We start from the raw sequence: 19,110 nt of genomic DNA on the forward strand, positions 1-19,110 counted from the left end.
ATTTTGCTACTAGGGTGGAGGGAATGACACTGGGTTTGTTTTTGTAGATTAAACCACACCAAAGAAATGGTATGGTTCCCCCATCAACTCCTAGAATATGTGAGCAGGCATCCTTCTTACTGGGACAGGTTAGGCCAGTTATTACCTTCCTCTTCTTCTTCTGCTGTGATCACTCATAGCCAAGTGAGATTGTCTTCCATAAACACTGTTTTAACAATGAGTCCGTAAGTGACTGTGGAGGCTAATTCTGGATCCACACGTCCTTCCACAGTGGAGACATTGGTTTCCGGGTGGGAGTTGACATTGGTTTCATGGTGTGGATTTGCCAAGCATGCCTTCCTCTTAGCACGTTTCTCCCTTGCGTCCTGAGTTCGAGTGTCTTCAAAGCCCATGACATCTTTGGTAAAGGCTGTTGTCCAACTGCAGTGCTCGCAGGCCAGTGTTTCCCAATTGTCGGTGTTTATACTGCATTTTTGAAGATTTGCCTTGAGAGAGTCTTTAAATCTCTTTTGCTGACCACCAGCATTACGCTTTCCATTTTTAAGTTCTGAATAGAGTAGTTGCTTTGGAAGACGATCATCAGGCATCCACACAACATGACCAGTTCAACGAAGCTGATGTTGAAGAATCATTGCTTCAACACTGGGGATCTTTGCTTCTTCCAGTACACTGATATTAGTTCGCCTGTCTTCCCAAGTGATGTGTAAAAATTTTCAGTGACACCTCCAGTTGGGCCACCTTTCCCTTGGGCTAGTCAGCCAGGACTCAGGGATAGGATGGTGTTTTCTGGGTAATGGCAATGCTCCACAGCTGGACACACGAATGCTTCTGAATAGCAGTTGCTGGAAACTGCAGGAGGGGACGTGCTCTTGTGCTTAGATCCTGCTTGTAGGTCTCCCACAGGCACCTGGGTTGCCACTGTGAGATGCTGGACCAGAGGAGACATTGGTCTGATCCATCAGACTCTTCATATGTTCTCCTGGAATTCCTCCCTCTGCAACATTTCAGCTGTAGCAAAGGAATCCTGATACATCAAGCATGGTGAACCTGTGGTTCTCCAGATGTTGTTGGTCTCCAGCTCCCAGCAGCTTCAGCCAGCATGGCCAACGGACAGGGATAATGGAAGCTGTAGTCCACCAACGTATAGGGGACCACAGGTTCCCCATCCTTGCGATACATCCTTTCTCCATCTCTAGGGATGTTGTTATTGGGAGAATTGACTACAACTCCCATCACCCCGACTATTGGCCATGATGACTGGGGCTGATGGGAGGGAGAGTCCAATAGCTTCTGGAGAACACCATGTTGGTGATCTCTGCTCCAAGGGGTATGTGTGAAAGCTCCCTCCTCTGTTCATCAGGGGAATAAATTGAGGACAAACATCAACAGCCTCGGTCCAGTGTATCTGAAGAAGCGTCTCCACCCCCATTGTTCACTGAGGTCCAGCGCCAAGGGCCTTCTGGCGATTCCCTCAGTGCGAGAAGCCAAGTTACAGGGAACCAGGCAGAGGGCCTTTTCGGTAGTGGCACCTGCCCTGTGGAATGCCCTCCCACCAGATGTCAAAGAGAACAACACCTACCAGATTTTTAGAAGACATCTGAAGGCAGCCCTGTTTAGGGAAGCTTTTAATGTTTGATGTATTATGGTATTTTAATATTGTGTTGGAAGCCACCCAGAGTGGCTGGGGAAGCCCAGCCAGATGTGCGAGGTATAAATAATCAATTATTATTATTATTATATTATTATTATTATTATTATTATTATTATTATTATTATTATAACATAACACAGAAGCTCCCTCTTAGTTCTCAAAGGACTGGTGATTTCCAGAATGTGGAACTCAACAGGTTAAGGACAGTTGGCTACTTACACAGCACTGAAAAATAGAGGACAAGAAAAGACTACAAAATTGTAGCTTGTGTCCAGTGGAGGCTGTTCTATATAGGCAACTGAGGCCCTGCTCTACCACCCTCACTCTGCCTTCAGTCAGCCCTCACCTACCTTGCCTTCTTACCTAAATCATTGTTATGGGTGGCACTGCCTGGCAGTTTCCTCCTCCAGTTCAGAGGGAGACAAACCTAGAATTAGTTGGATATGCCTTTTGTGGATTCTGGCTCTGCCTGCTTTAGGTCTCCCTGCTTTAAGCCCTACAAGTTTTCTCTTAATTTCAATTCTCCACATTGCCACATCAAGTTTGCAATTCTTTTTCTTAAAAAAAAAAAAAAATCATGGAAATTCACCAGCATTTTAGTGTAAATTTCTCCTAATAAAACACATTTTTAACTCAGTTTTGACTAATGCATACCTTTTCACATTAAGTTTCCCATAATGCTATCCGTTTTTATAGGTTATCTTCATTAATATATGCCTTTCTATGGACACTTTAACCTTAAAAAGTTCAGTTTTTCTGGTACACATTGCCTGGCTGGAGAAACTCATCACAAAGTTCAGAGAAATGCAAATTTCAAAAGGGGGTGTTGTTTCACTTTGTGCATCGTTTAGGAAACTGCAAATTTGGTAGGTCCGCCTTTAAATGCGAAGTGAATCAAATTTCTCCCCATCCCTAGAGGTCAATCAGCCACTCTTTCATAATGAACAGAAGGCACATCTTGTAAGCATCTTAAAAACTGCATCAGAAGCAGCTGAAATCCAAAGGTGGTTCTCCTCTAAATTGTGCTCCCATTCTGTTCCGTTGCTGACAGAGCCTAATGCTTTCTATGAATAGAGCCAAGCATTACCAATGCAGCTCAATAGCCATTTCCATAACCAACTGTTTAAATCACTCTAATTGTTTTCACAAAACTAATCTGTGCGGGCAAAAAACCCTAAATAGATAAAGTAGGCTGGTGCTTTTTAAAAATGCAGGAGAGATGTAGCTGATGCTTTTTCTCTCTGTTAATTCTCATAAAAGGTCATTAATGATGTGCGGGTGGGACTTGGGAGGCCCGGGCAGACTGCATTGGAAGGGAGGAGGGAGGAATCAGAGTGAATGATGTACAATGCTCAAGGGGTCAGTGCATTACAAAATGATGCTCTTGAATTATTTAAGGGCCTCCATCTCTCGCCTGTCAGGCTTTGAACTTGCTGCAAGGACTCCCTCACTCCCATTTGTGAACCCTACAGCACCCCTTTTGGGGGAACCTGGCAGCAGCTATACAAGTGAACAGTGGTGCTTACCCTGAGCTTAATTGGGGGTCCACCTGAATTAATGGTCTACACACACAAACACCTATTTAGATTGTAATGTTGTATTACTTACTTCAAAACCTGAAAATCCACCTCTGCTGAATTTGGTTGGTGTCCCCTCATCCATTGTGGGCAGTGAGACCCTAGACCTTTGGCCCAAAGTCCAGGTGTGGCAATGATGCCATGGATGGTGGAGGTACCAGGGTTTTTGCCTGGGAGCTTCTGCAGGTGGAGTAGGTACTGATTTAAGGTCCATCCTCTACTAGTGTACAATAAATGTGGCCATTTGCAAACGAAGTATATCCTCCTAAAAAGTTGAAGACCACAGCATCCCCATCTCTGTTTCACAGCACAATCCTAACCATGTCTGCTCCGAAGTTGGTCCTATTGGAATCAATGGGGATTACTCCCAGGTAAGTTGGGTTAGGACTGCAGCCTCAAGGCAGTATTTATCCCAGGAAAGGAGCTGGTGCCACTCTTAGGAAGAGCTCTGAGGTTGTTGCACCTCTGATCACCCCAATATTTGAGGAAGAACCCCAAGAACAGGTGTTCCTTCCTCAGAGTGAGGAATTTTGGGCTGATAACCTGTGGGCTTATTATGGTCTCTCTTCCTTTCCCCATGTGATTTAACTGATGAGCACCCCATTCCAGAAAAAGCAAACACATCCCCAACTTTCAACATGTCATCTCACACTCATCAGCCTCCATTGATGACATGTTAACTGCCTAACCTTGACTGCTAACCAGAAATGCTTCTAACAATAACAGGTAAAGGTAATTGTGTCCGTCCATAGGGAAAAAAAAGAAATACTCCAAAGACCATTGTGGGGCAATACCTTTATTGGGACTTGACCAAAAGTATGCTGGATGCTATAAGCAAGACATCAACTTGTAGATTCAATTCTACTAATTAACCGGTCAAGCAGTTAAAAACCCTCACTTGATATCCTTGTGAGATTTCCCCTCAAGCACCTTTAATTTACTGAAGCACAACATTATTATTTTTAATACTGCTGAATTCACTGGCAGCAGTGGAAAAAGCTAATGCTACTCGAGGCTGCGTCAGTAGAATGATAATGTCCAGATCATGAGAAGTAATAGTACCGCTCTATTCTGCCTTGGGATGCGGATGGCACTGTGGGTTAAACCACAGAGCCTAGGGCTTGCCGATCAGAAGGTCGGCGGTTCGAATCCCCGCGACGGGGTGAGCTCCCATTGCTCGGTCCCTGCTTCTGCCCACCTAGCAGTTTGAAAGCATGTCAAAGTGCAAGTAGATAAATAGGTACCGCTCTGGTGGGAAGGTAAACGGCGTTTCTGTGCACTGCTCTGGTTCACCAGAAGCTGCTTAGTCATGCTGGCCACATGACCTGGAAGCTGTACGCCGGCTCCCTCGGCCAATAAAGCGAGATGAGCGCCGCAACCCCAGAGTCGGCCACGACTGGACCTAATGGTCAGGGGTCCCTTTACCTTTATTCTGCCTTGGTCAGACCACACATGGAGTCCTGTGTCTGGTTTGGGGCACCTCAATTTAAGAAGGATATAGACAACCTGGAATGTGTACAGAGGAGAGCGACCAAGATGATCAAGGGTCTGGAAACCAAACCTTATGAGGAATGGTTGAGGGAGTTGGGTATGTTTAGCTAGGAGAACTGGAGAATGATAGGAGTTTTTATAGCCATCTTCAAATAGCTAAAGGGCTGTCACATGCAAGATGGAATAAGCTTGTTTTCTTCTGTTCCAGAGGATAGTACCTGAACCAATCAAGTTACAAGAAAGGAGATTCTGACTAAACATCAGGAAGAACTTTCTGACAGTGTTTCTGACAGGGTCCCTTGGGAGATTGTGGACTCTCCTTCCTTGCAGGTCTTTAAGCAGAGGTTGGGTGGCCATTTGTCATGGATGTTTTAGTTGAGATTCCTGCATTGCGGGGGGGGGGGTTGGACTTTTGGGGTCCCTTCCAAATCTATGATTCTATAGGGGTTGGAGGTAGAGAAAAATGTATCCAGTAAATTGATGCAACTGGTAAGTGGGTGTTTTTCTGCCTTGGAACATTAGCTTACTCTTTGAGCAAGTTGCTTAGAGCACTTCTATAGATTTAAGTGGGAGCAACTGTAGCACAAGCATTTCAGAACCCTGCAAACCAGACTCCACACATGCAAGCAAGATGCTACTGAAAGGAGAAGATGGGTCTGGATCCCATTTTCCCAGGATAAACATTTTCCAGGCCCCATTCAATCAAGCAGCAGTAACCACAGTCTTCCTGCATTCCCTCACCAGCTACAAAATGATCTTATGGAAAGGAAATTGTTGCATTAAATGCACCCACAGAGATGTCGTGGTTCCCATCAATTTTTTTCCTGGGGGGGGGATGAAGGAGTGGGAGGAGGACTGATAGACCTAGAGTACTTCTTGTCTCCCTCTTGCATCCTTTCCCAAAACGATCTCACTTCTCAACAGGAAGGGCAGAAGTCAGCTAAGACCTCTAAGGTGATGATATAACGAGCCATTTTCAATATGCTTCAGATTTCAAGGTTTAAACAGATGCCTTCTTCCTATCAATGCACATAGTCTGTCTTGGGCCCAAAGGCATCTTGTGCAAGCATAAATTCTTCCATTTTCTGAATTCTGCTGCAGCCCCCAAACTATGCTGTTCCGGGGGAGTCCCTCAATGGGGCACAGGGGGTGTTGTTGGGGAAGGAACCAGGAGAATTCCATTATAGAAGCTGAGTTCCTCTCACTTTTCTCTGGAGAGGAGGCGGTGGAGGCATCGCAAGGGGGGGGTGCAGTCCATCCCAGGTGTAAAGCCTGGGGTGTGTGACAAAATCCCCCCGGGCGGATTGGCGTGGCAGCACTCACACTCCTGGCAGGCAGATTTTCATGATTGGCGTGATTGTTGCCATGAGAATCCGCCCCCTGGCTGGCAGCGCTGGCAGTCCTGGGGGTGGGCGGTACCCTCCCTAAAAAAGCTCAACAACTCTGGGCAACGTTCCCAAAAATTGCAATGTGTGTGTGTGGGGGGGGTGTGCGCGACAAAAACCACCTGACTTTGCTATGCCTCTGGGTGGAGGCGGACTTGTAGAGCAACATAAAGTAAAGGTAAAGGGACCCCTGACCATTAGGTCCAGTCGTGGACGACTCTGGGGTTGTGGTGCTCATCTCGCTTTATTGGCCGAGGGAGCTGGCGTACAGCTTCTGGGTTATGTGGCCAGCATGACTAAGCCACTTATGGTGAAGCAGAGCAGCACATGGAAACGCTGTTTACCGTCCCGCCGGAGCAGTACCTATTTATCTACTTGAACTTGACGTGCTTTCGAACTGCTAGGTTGGCAGGAGCAGGGACCAAGCAACGGTAGCTCACCCCATTGCAGGGATTCAAAATGCCGTTTACCTTCCCATCGGAGTGGTACCTATTCATCTACAGTGGTACCTTGGGTTACATACGCTTCAGGTTACATACACTTCAGGTTACAGACTCCGCTAACCCAGAAATAGTACCTCGGGTTAAGAACTTTGCTTCAGGATGAGAACAGAAATCGTGCTCCAGCGGTGCGGCGGCAGCAGGAGGCCCCATTAGCTAAAGTGGTGCTTCAGGTTAAGAACAGTTTCAGGTTAAGAACAAACCTCCGGAACGATTTATGTACTTAACCCGAGGTACCACTGTACTTGCACTTTGATGTGCTTTTGAACTGCTAGGTTGGGAGGAGCAGTGACCGAACAACGGGAGCTCACCCCGTCATGGTGATTCGAACTGCCGACCTTCTGATCGGCAAGCCCTAGGCTCTGTGGTTTAACCCACAGTGCCACCCGTGTCCCGTAGAGCAACATAAGTAAACATAAATAAAAAAGTAGGTTCCTGCTCCAATGGGCAGTCTAAATAGCAGAGACAGAAAATGGAAGAGGAGCATTACGAACAGCAGAACGGAGGAGCAATGCTATGGGCAGCTGCAGAGGTCCACTCTGATTAGGCCATGTCTGAAGTTTAAGGTTTCAAGCCAAGTGCTTCCTTGAGATGGTGGGGTTTGAAGAGGGAGAGACAGAGAGGTAGCTCCATGTGGGCATTTTCAGAGATAATCCAGGCATAGGGAACAACAGGGGAGAGCCATTTAAGGCAGAAAGATAGATATGAATGAAGAGTAGGAACAGAATATGTTTGATCATGTCCAGGACCCTGCTTATTACAGTGACCAGCCAAATGAATCCAGGAAGTCCCATCATGAATGCAACAACCTTCCTCTGCTATCACCCACCAACATACTGGCCTTGACCATGGAAGTTCCATTTATTGGGCGTTGGAGTCCAGTGGCCCTACAGATACTGCTGGACTACAACTGCCATCAGCTCCCAGCCAGGGTAGGCAGTGACCAGGGATGATGGGAGCTGGAGTCCAAGAATGTTTGGAGAGTCACTCCACTCCTGGAATAACCATTGTCATTATTAATAATTCCATTCATATTCCACCTTTCCTCCCAAAGGAGCTCAGAAACATTTTAATTTTTTTAAAAAATAATTTTTAATGAGTTTTCCACTTAAATCATATTCACATTTTGTTACATAATTCTATGACTTAATATATTACTCTGTAAGAGCATCGACCTCCTTCCCTCCCTCTTTCTGACTTCCACATAACTTTCCATATTCTTCGCATTTCTATAAGCACTTATTTACCTTTTGTCAAATTATAATATTTCACCTTATTATTGGGAAATCAGTTCCTGTTCAGAAACATTTTAAAAGCAGTTTAGAATATTCCTTAAATACTATAGTGATCTCAGGGATTTCCTGGAACAGCATTTTCCTGCCATTAAAAATATGGGGTTTTTTATAAAAAAAATAGAGATAGGGGTTGCTGTCCTTTTTGGAAGAAAAGGAGAGAGGCTGAGCATAAGAGAGAGAGAGAAGGGGAAAGAAGGAAAGAGACAGAAAAATATATATGCATGGTAAAATATTTGAAAGTGGTTAACATGTTGTTGAATGGGTCTATATATGGATTCCAGTTTGATACAAATGAAATGAGGCCACTGTTTTGAAATTCACACCCAACATTACAATTTAGCACCACAGATAAAAGGATATCTGTCACTGGCTCCTCTCTGAGGAGATGCTTTGACATGGGTCAGCACGAGAGGAGCTTTTCACCACATGACAGCAAGAATTCAAAATGGCGCTGCAGGTCAAGGTGGAAGGCTTTAATGATGAGGACCAGAAGCTTGAGTCTGGTGCACATCATGATGCCGAACAGCAGCTGCATGGACTTGGATGGAAAGAGGCAATGTTTGCGCAGAGCAATGTGATTATTCACAGAACACCGGAGGAAAATTAGAGGTCATCTTCACAATTTACCTCAGGGCCAAAGTGGGATTACAGAAAAACGAATGGTGCTGGAACTGCAGCCTCTGTAGCTCTAATTTATGTACCTGTGTGTATCTTTGGCAGTGGGTATTTGGTTCTGCAGCCATGGTGATGACAAAATATATTTATTGGCCACACTCCGTGGTTCTAAACAGGATTTGCCCTGCTTTATTTTGTTTCTAAATGTCCTAATAGCCTGGATTTGGGATATATATTGCTGCAATTTTCCTATATGTATTTACTTTTACCCATAATCTCATCCTTACAATAACTCAGAATTTATCGTGTCCGCCTTGACGTTATTTCCTTGTCTATCAAAGGCTGTTCTGAAGGACATGGACGTGACAGCTGCCAAATTATTCTGAGTCTATCAGTGCATATATGGCATGAGCTGCCACTGAAGTAAACCAATGCAGCCCCTCTATTGCCCTCTACTTTAGCCAAATCAGGCTCCATTTAGCTGTTTAAAAGCAGAAGCCAAGAGGACAGCCCCAAAGTTAAAGGGAACAGACTCCCCCGGCCCCCAGCCAAATAATTCAAGTAAAAAGGCAAAGGTAAAGGGACATGGAGAAGGGGATGACAGAGGACGAGATGGTTGGACAGTGTTCTCGAAGCTACAAACATGAGTCTGACCAAACTGCGGGAGGCAGTGGAAGACAGGAGTGCCTGGTGTGCTCTGGTCCATGGGGTCACAAAGAGTCGGACACGACTAAACGACTAAACAACTACAACAAAGGGACCCCTGACCATTAGGTCCAGTCGTGGCCGGCTCTGGGGTTGCGGCGCTCATCTCGCTTTATTGGCCAAGGAAGCCAGCGTACAGCTTCCGGGTCATGTGGCCAGCATGACAAAGCCGCTTCTGGCGAACCAGAGCTGCGCACGGAAACGCTGTTTACCTTCCCGCTGTAGCGGTACCTATTTATCTACTTGCACTTTGACGTGCTTTCAAACTGCTAGGTTGGCAGGAGCAGGGACCAAGCAACAGGAGCTCACCCCGTCGCGGGGATTCGAACCACCGACCTTCTGATCAGCAAGTCCTAGGCTCTGTGGTTTAACCCACAGCACCACCCACGTCCCTAATAATTCAAGTACTCTCCATCAAAACTTGTAGAAGACTGCTTTTCCTGGTGACTGCAGTTCACCTCTCACATGGAATCATGAATTTATATCACCATCTAATCCTTGTGGATCTGAATACAGCAAAGGGAGAATCGTTATTTGGTTTCACCAGCAGTTGTTGCCTTCCTTGGCCCTATAGATGGGAGGAAATTCAATTCAGGTTGCAAATTCAGTTTGTATATTTGAAACAGAAGGCAATTCAGTTCTCCAACCAAACAATGTTTACAGGAAAAGTGCACACGTTAGGAGCAACTGCGCCTAAAAACGAAGGCCTTCATGAAATTAACATACAAAAATGCATTGCGTAAGGGAAAGTTCCTTGCCGAAATGTGTACATTAGTCAAAACGCATTTATTGGGAGAAATTCGCAGCCAAATGATGGCGAATTTTCACAAGGATTTAAGGACCAGAAGTTCGCCAATTGCTAGAGAAATGTGGGGAACTGAAATTAAAGTTGGAGAAGATGAGCAATGGAGAGAAGTGAAGTTGACAGGTCCTTCCATCCCTGCTTGTGCTAAAAATGGGAGTTATTTTGCCTCCATTGCTTGGCTCTGGGCAGGATTGGAGCTGTAGGGTTAACCGGTTCCAACGCAGAAATGTCAAAAGCAGAGAAGTCATCCCAGGCCTTTGCCAATAAGCTCCATCTCCTCTTTCCTTCCCCTCGCCCTGCCCCCCGCACCCCCCGCCTGCCTCTGACTTTTGTTAAAGCCAAATGAAACAATGTAATTAGCTTGTTACAATTAAAGTGACTCGACTGGATAAATTGTAATCACCCAGATTGAAGTTAGGCATCCCTGCAGGTCTCGGACAGCACAGCTGAGCTGCCTCATTTACATAATTAAAATATACAAATGATAATGGATTTTGTACTCAATTTCCAGCGGCTGTAAATTCGAGAAACTATGAAATTAGAAGAACGGAGTTGGGCGCCCGCCTTGAGGTAATGAGGATGACAAGTTTTGACAGTAGGAGTGTTTATAACCGGAGTTTCTGGTTGCAAAAATAAATAAGTGGAAGGGGGAAAGAACAGGGGAGAAGATTAGACGGCGATATTAGTTAATGGTTCCATGGGCTGTGAAGAAGGGGAAAAAAAGAGGAGATAGATTAGTGATTACCTCTGTAAATTTATGCGGTTATACCCCCCTCCTTTTTTTTTTTTTTTTTTGACAAGCTCTCTCCTAACCTAAGGGGACACCTTGTGCTTGATGATGAGAAATTGAGAATGGATTAAACACATCAGAAAAAAAAGGATGCCGCAGATAGACAAACGAAAGCAAAAGGAAATGAAATTAGCTGTGCCATTTTAGTTTCCAGCAGGGGGGAAAGCAGCAAAGGGAGAGTGGGCCGTCAAGGGGCTTTCAATAATCACGGAAGCAGGCTGAGCTGGAGCTGGAGAAGAGGAAGGGCCCAAGCCCAGCAAAGTTTTCCAACCTAGTTGTCCCATTGGAGAATGCGGGGGACATTCCAGGCTTGTAGCTGAGGTCCTCCAGCTTGCTCACTCAAGGGTAATCTATGAATCAGTATTTGGATAATTGCTATTACTTATTAATGAATTCCAGTAGTGACGTATGGAAGTGAGAGCTGGACCATAAAGAAGGCTGATGGCCGAAGAATTGATGCTTTTGAATTATGGTGCTGGAGGAGACTCTTGAGAGTCCCATGGACTGCAAGAAGATCAAACCTATCCATTCTGAAGGAAATCAGCCCTGAGTGCTCACTGGAAGGACAGATCCTGAAGCTGAGGCTCCAATACTTTGGCCACCTCATGAGAAGAGAAGACTCCCTGGAAAAGACCCTGATGCTGGGAAAGATGGAGGGCACAAGGAGAAGGGGACGACAGAGGAAGAGATGGTTGGACAGTGTTCTCGAAGCTACCAGCATGAGTTTGACCAAACTGCGGGAGGCAGTGGAAGGCAGGAGTGCCTGGCGTGCTCTGTTCCATGGGGTCACAAAGAGTCGGACACGACTAATCGACTAAATGACTAAACAACAACAACAACAACAACAACAAAATTAATGAATTATACAGCTAAGTTCTACTTAGGGTAGACCCACTGAAATTAATGGATCTAAGTTAGGCCTATCCATCCATTTTAGTAGGTCTGTGCTGATTACAACTAACAACCCAATTATTCTTACTGGATAATTAATGGGGTGTATAGCTAAGTTCACATAGAGTAGGTCCTCTGGAACGAATGGATCTAAGTTTGGAACGCCCACCAGTTTCAATGGTTCCGTTCTGAGCACAACTCACATTGAAAACAATCTAATGGGTTGTACTCAAAGCTAGTCCTGTAGACCCATTGGAGTTAATGGCCATTCATTTAAATGGGCCTACTCTGAGTAGGACTAGCATTGGCTAGAACCCAAGGACTGCAGATTCAATCTGGAAAGGGGCTTCGTGGGTAGAGTACCTGCCTCACGTACAGGAGACCTCAAGTTCAATTCTCTGCCCCTTCGACTTCAAGTTCTTGAGACCCTGAAGAACTGCTACCAGTTAGAGTAAGCCAGACTTCCTCTACCTGGTACCCTCCATACATTTTCAGCTACAGCTTCCATCAGCCCCAGCCAACGCTGAGACCGATGAAAGATGTGTTTCAAAACACCCCCAGTTCAGGAAAGGCTCAAGAAGGCAATACTGAGGTAGATAGACAAATAGCCCAGGCTGCTTACTGTATGTCCCTAAAGAGACTTCCTTGACCTCTATAACTTTAAATAAGTTCCAAAGCTCTCAGAAATCCGCTCTGCATTAACACAGAGGAGGGTTTTTAACGTGGTTGCCCCTGTTCGTTGGAATAGCATTCTTGCTGAGATATGGGAGGAACCCAGTATCTGCACTTTCCAGTAATAACAACTAAAGACATTTTTGTTCTGACAGGCTTTCCCAGCTGAATAAGCAGATCTTTAAATTGAGTAACTACTTCGTTATGGGTTTAGTCCTGTTCTTTTTTTAAAAAAAATAATAATCCCCCCCCCCCCAGTTTTATTCAAGTTCGGGATTTTTACATACATTATATTATCTCCTTCCAATTTTTAAATTTCCCATAGAATTTTTTTCCCTTTCCCTCCCTTCCCACCTCCCCCATATCCCTTGGAAGGGTTCAAACAATTATCATCAGCCATGGGCATAGAGTCTTTAGTTTCCACTGAATGTCTTTTGTTCCAGTAGTTTTTATCCATTGAAGATAGGGGTTCCATCTGTTCCTTATTGTGGTGGACTTGACCTTCCACATTGTTTCCTGTGACATGACTATGACAATGTCCGACTGAATAAGTTCAAACAAATAACTATTCCATGCCTCTACTGTCCATTTTTCTCCATCTTTCCAACCTAAAGCTATCGTTGCCTTTCCGGCTAATATCATAGCTTTGAAAGTGAACTGGTCCCCTTTCTCTATAGCCGCGTTTCCAAGCATACCCACTGTCATGAAATCAAAGTTTATTGAAAGCTTCACTTTAAAAATTCCATTAATAACCTTTAGGATTTTATTCCTGAATTCCTTTACCTCTGGGCATTCCCAGTACATAGGGGAAAAACATCCCATGGTGGGTTTAGTCCTGTTTTAAATGTATTTTCTGTTTTTGTGTTTTTAATTGTTTACAATGATTTAATGTGCAAATCACCGGCTCATGGGAGATCTTCAGGAGAAGGAAAGGCTAAGGAGCAAATCCTTCACAAATCCAGAGTGGAATCCCTAAGATGGTTGGGTGGCGCCTTGTACGCCTCCTTCCAGCAATTCCTGAAGCCAAGCTGGTGCCAAACACATTGCTCTGCTTTCCTTTGGACCACATCAGTGAGGCTGAGAGGGGGTTCCTTGCCATCTGGGCAGCCCAAGACCTCCATACACGCTGCCCAGGCTTGCACCCCAGGTAGATAAATCACCTTGAGATTATTATTTAGAATGCAATTTATAAATCATCATCATCATCATCAATAACAACAATTATTAGAATGAATCTCAGTGCAGGTCATCAAATGGAGTCCTCTTCCAAGTGTCACTAATGCCTGTCATTTGATTGGATGGCTCAAGGAACAGGAGTATTCTGATTGGCAGCCCCCTTGGTATGAAGAAGAAGAAGAGTTTGGATTTGATATCCCACTTTATCACTACCTGAAGGAGTCTCAAAGCGGCTAACATTCTCCTTTCCCTTCCTCCCCCTCAACAAACACTCTGTGAGATGAGTGAGGCTGAGAGACTTCAGAGAAGTGTGACTAGCCCAAGGTCACCCAGCAGCAGCATGTGGAGGAGCGGGGAAGCAAACCCGGTTCACCAGATTACGAGTCCACCGCTCTTAACCACTACACCACGCTGGAGCTCCCTCCCACAGTTCTGATTATTTTGGGGGAGAAGTGGACTGAGACTTTACTATTAGGGGAGGTGTGGCTTTTATCCCAGACGACCTAACAATCATATCAGTCTTTGCTGCGCTGTCATCTGTTATTTATGCCGTTTATTTTTAAACTGATTTTATTGTATTGATGAGATTTTATGGCTGTTTTTAATTGCTGCGAGCCACCCCGAGGCTTCCTTAAGCATGTGGCTGCATAAATTGAATGAACAAATGAATGAATGAATAAATATTACGTTATTAATATATCACCATAGTGGCACGTGGTGTCCTGCCTGAAGGTTAAAGGGAAAGAAGCAAGTCTGTCCTAAAGTCTTGGTGCTATATTAATATGTTTTGTGTGTGGATAAAACAGTAGGGAGAAGCCATGTAAACAAAGGATGAATATGAACAAATGCAATCAGATGTACAGACACTGGCCACATTCGCTCCAAACATTTAAAGCATTATGATACAATAGTACCTCGAGTTACAAACACCTCAGGTTACAAACGCCTCAGGTTACAAACTCAGCTAACCTGGAATAGTTACCTCGAGTTCAGAACTTTGCCCCAGGATAAGAATGGAAATCGTCTGCTGGCGGCACAGCAGCAGCAAGAGGCCCTGTTAGCGAAAGCACACCTCTAGTTAAGAACAGTTTCAGGTTAAGAACGGAACTCCAGAACGAATTAAGGTCATAATTAGAGGTACCACTGTATTAGTCCCATGCTTTATCGACTGAGATATCCCAAAATATGGTACATTATGCTATGAGGGATATGATCCTAAATGGTACTTGGCTCCAAAGAAATTCAGTTAGCAGTTCCATCTGCACTTTACATTGAAAACAGATGACCAAGAAGATCAAGTTAGGCCTACTGATTACAGTAGGTCTACTTTGAGTATGAAGGGATGCGGGTGGCGCTGTGGGTTAAACCACAGAGCCTAGGACATGCCGATCAGAAGGTCGGCGGTTCGAATCCCTGCGACGGGGTGAGCTCCCGTTGCTCGGTCTCTGCTCCTGCCAACCTAGCAGTTCGAAAGCACGTCAAAGTGCAAGTAGATAAATAGGTACCGCTCCAGTGGGAAGGTAAACAGCTTTTCCGTACACTGCTCTGGTTCACCAGAAGTGGCTTATTCATGCTGGCCACATGACCCGGAAGCTGTACGCCGGCTCCCTCGGCCAATAAAGCGAGCTGAGCGCTGCAACCCCAGAGTCGGTTACGACTGGACCTAATGGTCAGGGGTTTCTTTAGCTTTACCTTTTACTTTGAGTATGACTTAGTCGAATACCACCCACAGAATTTTTGCATTTAGGAATGTGACAGGAAGACGTATAAAGACACCCACTAGCAACTCAGGATGAATGCCCATTGTTGTATAACTGCCCCAGAAATGAATACTATCAATGCTCAATAAAGACCAGATATGATTGGCATAAGCTTTGTGCAAGCAAATCAAGATGAATGCTCAATATACAGGACATCGAGGGGAGCCCTGTGCAGCACTTCTACAGAACGATCCTATGCATGTATGTTTATTCAGACGTATGTTTACAGCCTGCAGTACGTAACGCAGTATGGGATGGCAGCCTTAGGCTATGATCCCAACAACTGCCATTTATCAGCAAGAGTTAGGGAAATCTCATAAAGATCATTCTCAACTGTAAGGTCGTAACTGTAAGGACACCATGAACCCACCACTTTTTCTGCATGTGGGTCATGGCAAACAGTCTCTGTGGGACGCTCCAATATAAGTTGGTGAGATCACGGCCCCCTATGACTTAGCATCTTCCAGAAGAACCTGCAATTAACAGCCAACTTGCTCAATTCAATACTTCCATATCTTATTTCTTTCCCCTTAGCTCCCTAAATACAGCAACATGAGGTCAGAGCCCTGGGGAAGAGAAAGATGAATGGTATGCATGTCCCATTGAGAGTTACAGAGAAAGCCATGGCAGGGGAGCCAAAGAAACCTGATTCCAGCTTTCCTTCAGAGATCTGGGGCTGTCATATCTAGTGCTTCCCAGCTCATCCATTTATCCTCGCAGCCAATTCCTATGAGACATCTTAGGCTGAGAGATGGAGGCTGACTCATGGTCACCCAGTCAGTTGAATGGTCAAGGAACATTCAAAGAACACATGTTTTTACAATGTCCTACACTTACTAAGTTTTGGGAGAAAGTATTAGACTGCATGACCATGACTGTGTGGGAAAAGTATAATTTCTAAGAGGAAAATATTCTTTTGAATTACGTACCTACTATATGGAATTTGACAACTGGGCAACCTAAATGGATTCTTCGTGCCTTTACAATGGCCAAAAGACTGATACTGATGCACTGGAAAAATAAATCCATATCCCTCTTTAGTCAATGGATTGAAAATATGATAACACTTGCGACTTATGAATGGGTTGCTTATGAATGAGAGCCAGTGTGGTGTAGTGGTTAAGAACGGTAGTCTCGTAATCTGGGGAACTGGGTTCGCTTCCCCGCTCCTCCACATGCAGCTGCTGGGTGACCTTGGGCCAGTCACACTTCTTTGAAGTCTCTCAGCCCCACTCACCTCACAGAGTGATTGTTGTGGGGGAGGAAGGGAAAGGAGAATGTTAGCCGCTTTGAGACTCCTTAAAGGGAGTGAAAGGTGGGATATCAAATCCAAACTCCTCTTCTTCTTCTTCTTCTTCTTCTTCTAGATGTAAACTTTGTACGGACAAGTATAATGATATTTGGAACATGTTTATAAAAATATATATTAATAGGTTATAAGTAACTATGTACTGTATGCATATGGATAACACTTATACAGTGGTACCTCAGGTTAAGAGGTCCATTCTGGAGGTCTGTTCTTAACCTGAAACTGTTCTTAACCTGAGGTACCACTTTAGCTAATGGGGCCTCCTGCTGCTGCCATGCCGCCGGAGCACGATTTCTGTTCTCATCCTGAAGCAAAGTTCTTAATCTGAAGCACTATTTCTGGGTTAGTGGAGTCTGTAACCTGAAGCGTATGTAACCTGAAGCATATGTAACCTGAGGTACCACTGTATTGCTCTTTTGGAAACGAAAACAGGGAAGGTGCTCTACTGGAAAGTAAAATAAAAATAAGGGAGAAACACACACACACACACACACACACACACACAATTTGAAGGGAGAAGAAGAACTTCCATCTGTCCTGAATCTTCCAACATTCAGCTCCATTGCATGTCTATGAATTGCCATGTTATGGGAAAGGCAGAAAAAACTTTCTCTATCCACTTCATTTTTTAATAAGAATAATATCTATCCCGGCACCTCTTCCTCACCTTTTCTCTAAACTAAAATGTCCCAAATGCTGCAACCTTTCCATATGGATAACAGGCATTGTTGTCAAATACAGTGGTACCTCGGGTTAAGTACTTAATTCGTTCCAGAGGTCCGTACTTAATCTGAAATTGTTCTTAACCTGAAGCACCACTTTAGCTAATGGGGCCTCCTGCTGCCGCCGCGCTGCCAAAGCACGACTTCTGTTCTCATCTTGAATCAAAGTTCTTAACTTGAAGGACTTTTTCTGGGTTAGCGGAGTCTGTAACCTGAGGCGTATGTAACCTGAAGCGTCTGTAACCCGAGGTACCACTGTAACATCTGCAGGACAACAGTTGTCCAAGTCCCGCTCTGACTTCTGTTCTATGGTGCCCATGTAGTAATAATAATAATAATAATAATTAATAAACAACCCACAATCACTGTACTTTATTAGGTGACTTCTCTCTTCAATATTGTAGATATTACCCAGTACTTTTTCAAAATCTCCATCTTCATGGGCTCATATTGAATCTTTTGTGTGTGTTTTCTGCTCCCAACTAGCCTTCCCCAAAAAGAGCATTTTAATTCCACAACACAAGAATTCAATACTATTAACATTTTAAACTAAAAATTTGTTACAAACAGATGTTCTGATTTCCCCCCGTTTCATAAAAGGCAGCCGATCTATCTCTTTAAAATTTAAAATGCAAAGTCCTGTAAGGAAATTATTTACGTTTGAAACATTTTTTAAGCGGAGAGTTTTGGAATACATTTTAAGTACTCATCGGCTAAACACAGATGTTGCTTCATGTTAATTTTGGTGCCCATCAATATTTAAGTGTATGGCAGCATTTTTTAGTGGGTAGGTTTTTTTTTTTTAATAAAACATGATAATAAAATGTTTGTGAAAGCTGCTCATTTAATGGACATTAAATGTGCTTAATTAAATGGCACTTGGAAAACTGCAGAAGGAAACATTTTATGAATACCAAAGACAATACAAAAAACAAAAGTGAAAGCCAAATAATTTTTCACATGGCTTTCCAAAACAATGCTTTTTCTAATTTAAAAAAACTGAAACCCAAAAGCAATTCTGTGCAATCCAAGGCTGGCTTCACACTATACCTTTAAGCACATTCAAAGCACATTTCTTTCTGAAAGAATGATGGGCGCTGTAGTTTATCCCTCACAGAGTTACAAGTTCCAGCAACCCTTAAACGACAGTGCCCAGAATTCTTTGAGGGGGAGAAAATGAGCTTTGAATGTGCTTTACAGGTAATGTGTGTATGCAGTTCCCAAACACGATATGGCAATGGTCGACTTCCTTCCTCTTTCTCCCTGACTTCCCTGAAGGATGCCGGCAGAATTTGGAACCCGCCGAGCTAAGAAAAACCCACAACCCAGTCACTATCACCCTCCCTCTTTCCCTGTCTTCAAGTCTGGCATGTTCCCAGCTTCTCCGATGTGGTCATTATCTGCCTTTGGATAGTACACTTTATAGTGGCTTGTTAAAGCACTATCTGTGAAAGAATGTATTTTTAATGTATTTCATAAGCATGCTTTATAAATAAGTTATTAAAGAATGTACCTGAAGCTAGTGCTCACTTAATAAATATTAATAAAGCAATTACAAATGGGACCTTCTTTCAACGTGTTGCAACACACCCTGGGTAGTTCTCCAGAAAGGCGTCCAATGTATGCCGTTAGATTATCGGTAAAGTACACAGGATTGTGGCTAGGACATTTCGACATGTTGGGCATGTCGTCTCCCCCTTACCAATATTGCCTGGTTATATCCTTTCTAGGCTGACTTCATAGGCATTGGAATCAGAACTGCGAAC

Source organism: Podarcis pityusensis, assembly GCF_964106645.2.
Source record: "Podarcis pityusensis genome assembly, chromosome: 11".
In the NCBI taxonomy this organism is placed as follows: domain Eukaryota; kingdom Metazoa; phylum Chordata; class Lepidosauria; order Squamata; family Lacertidae; genus Podarcis; species Podarcis pityusensis.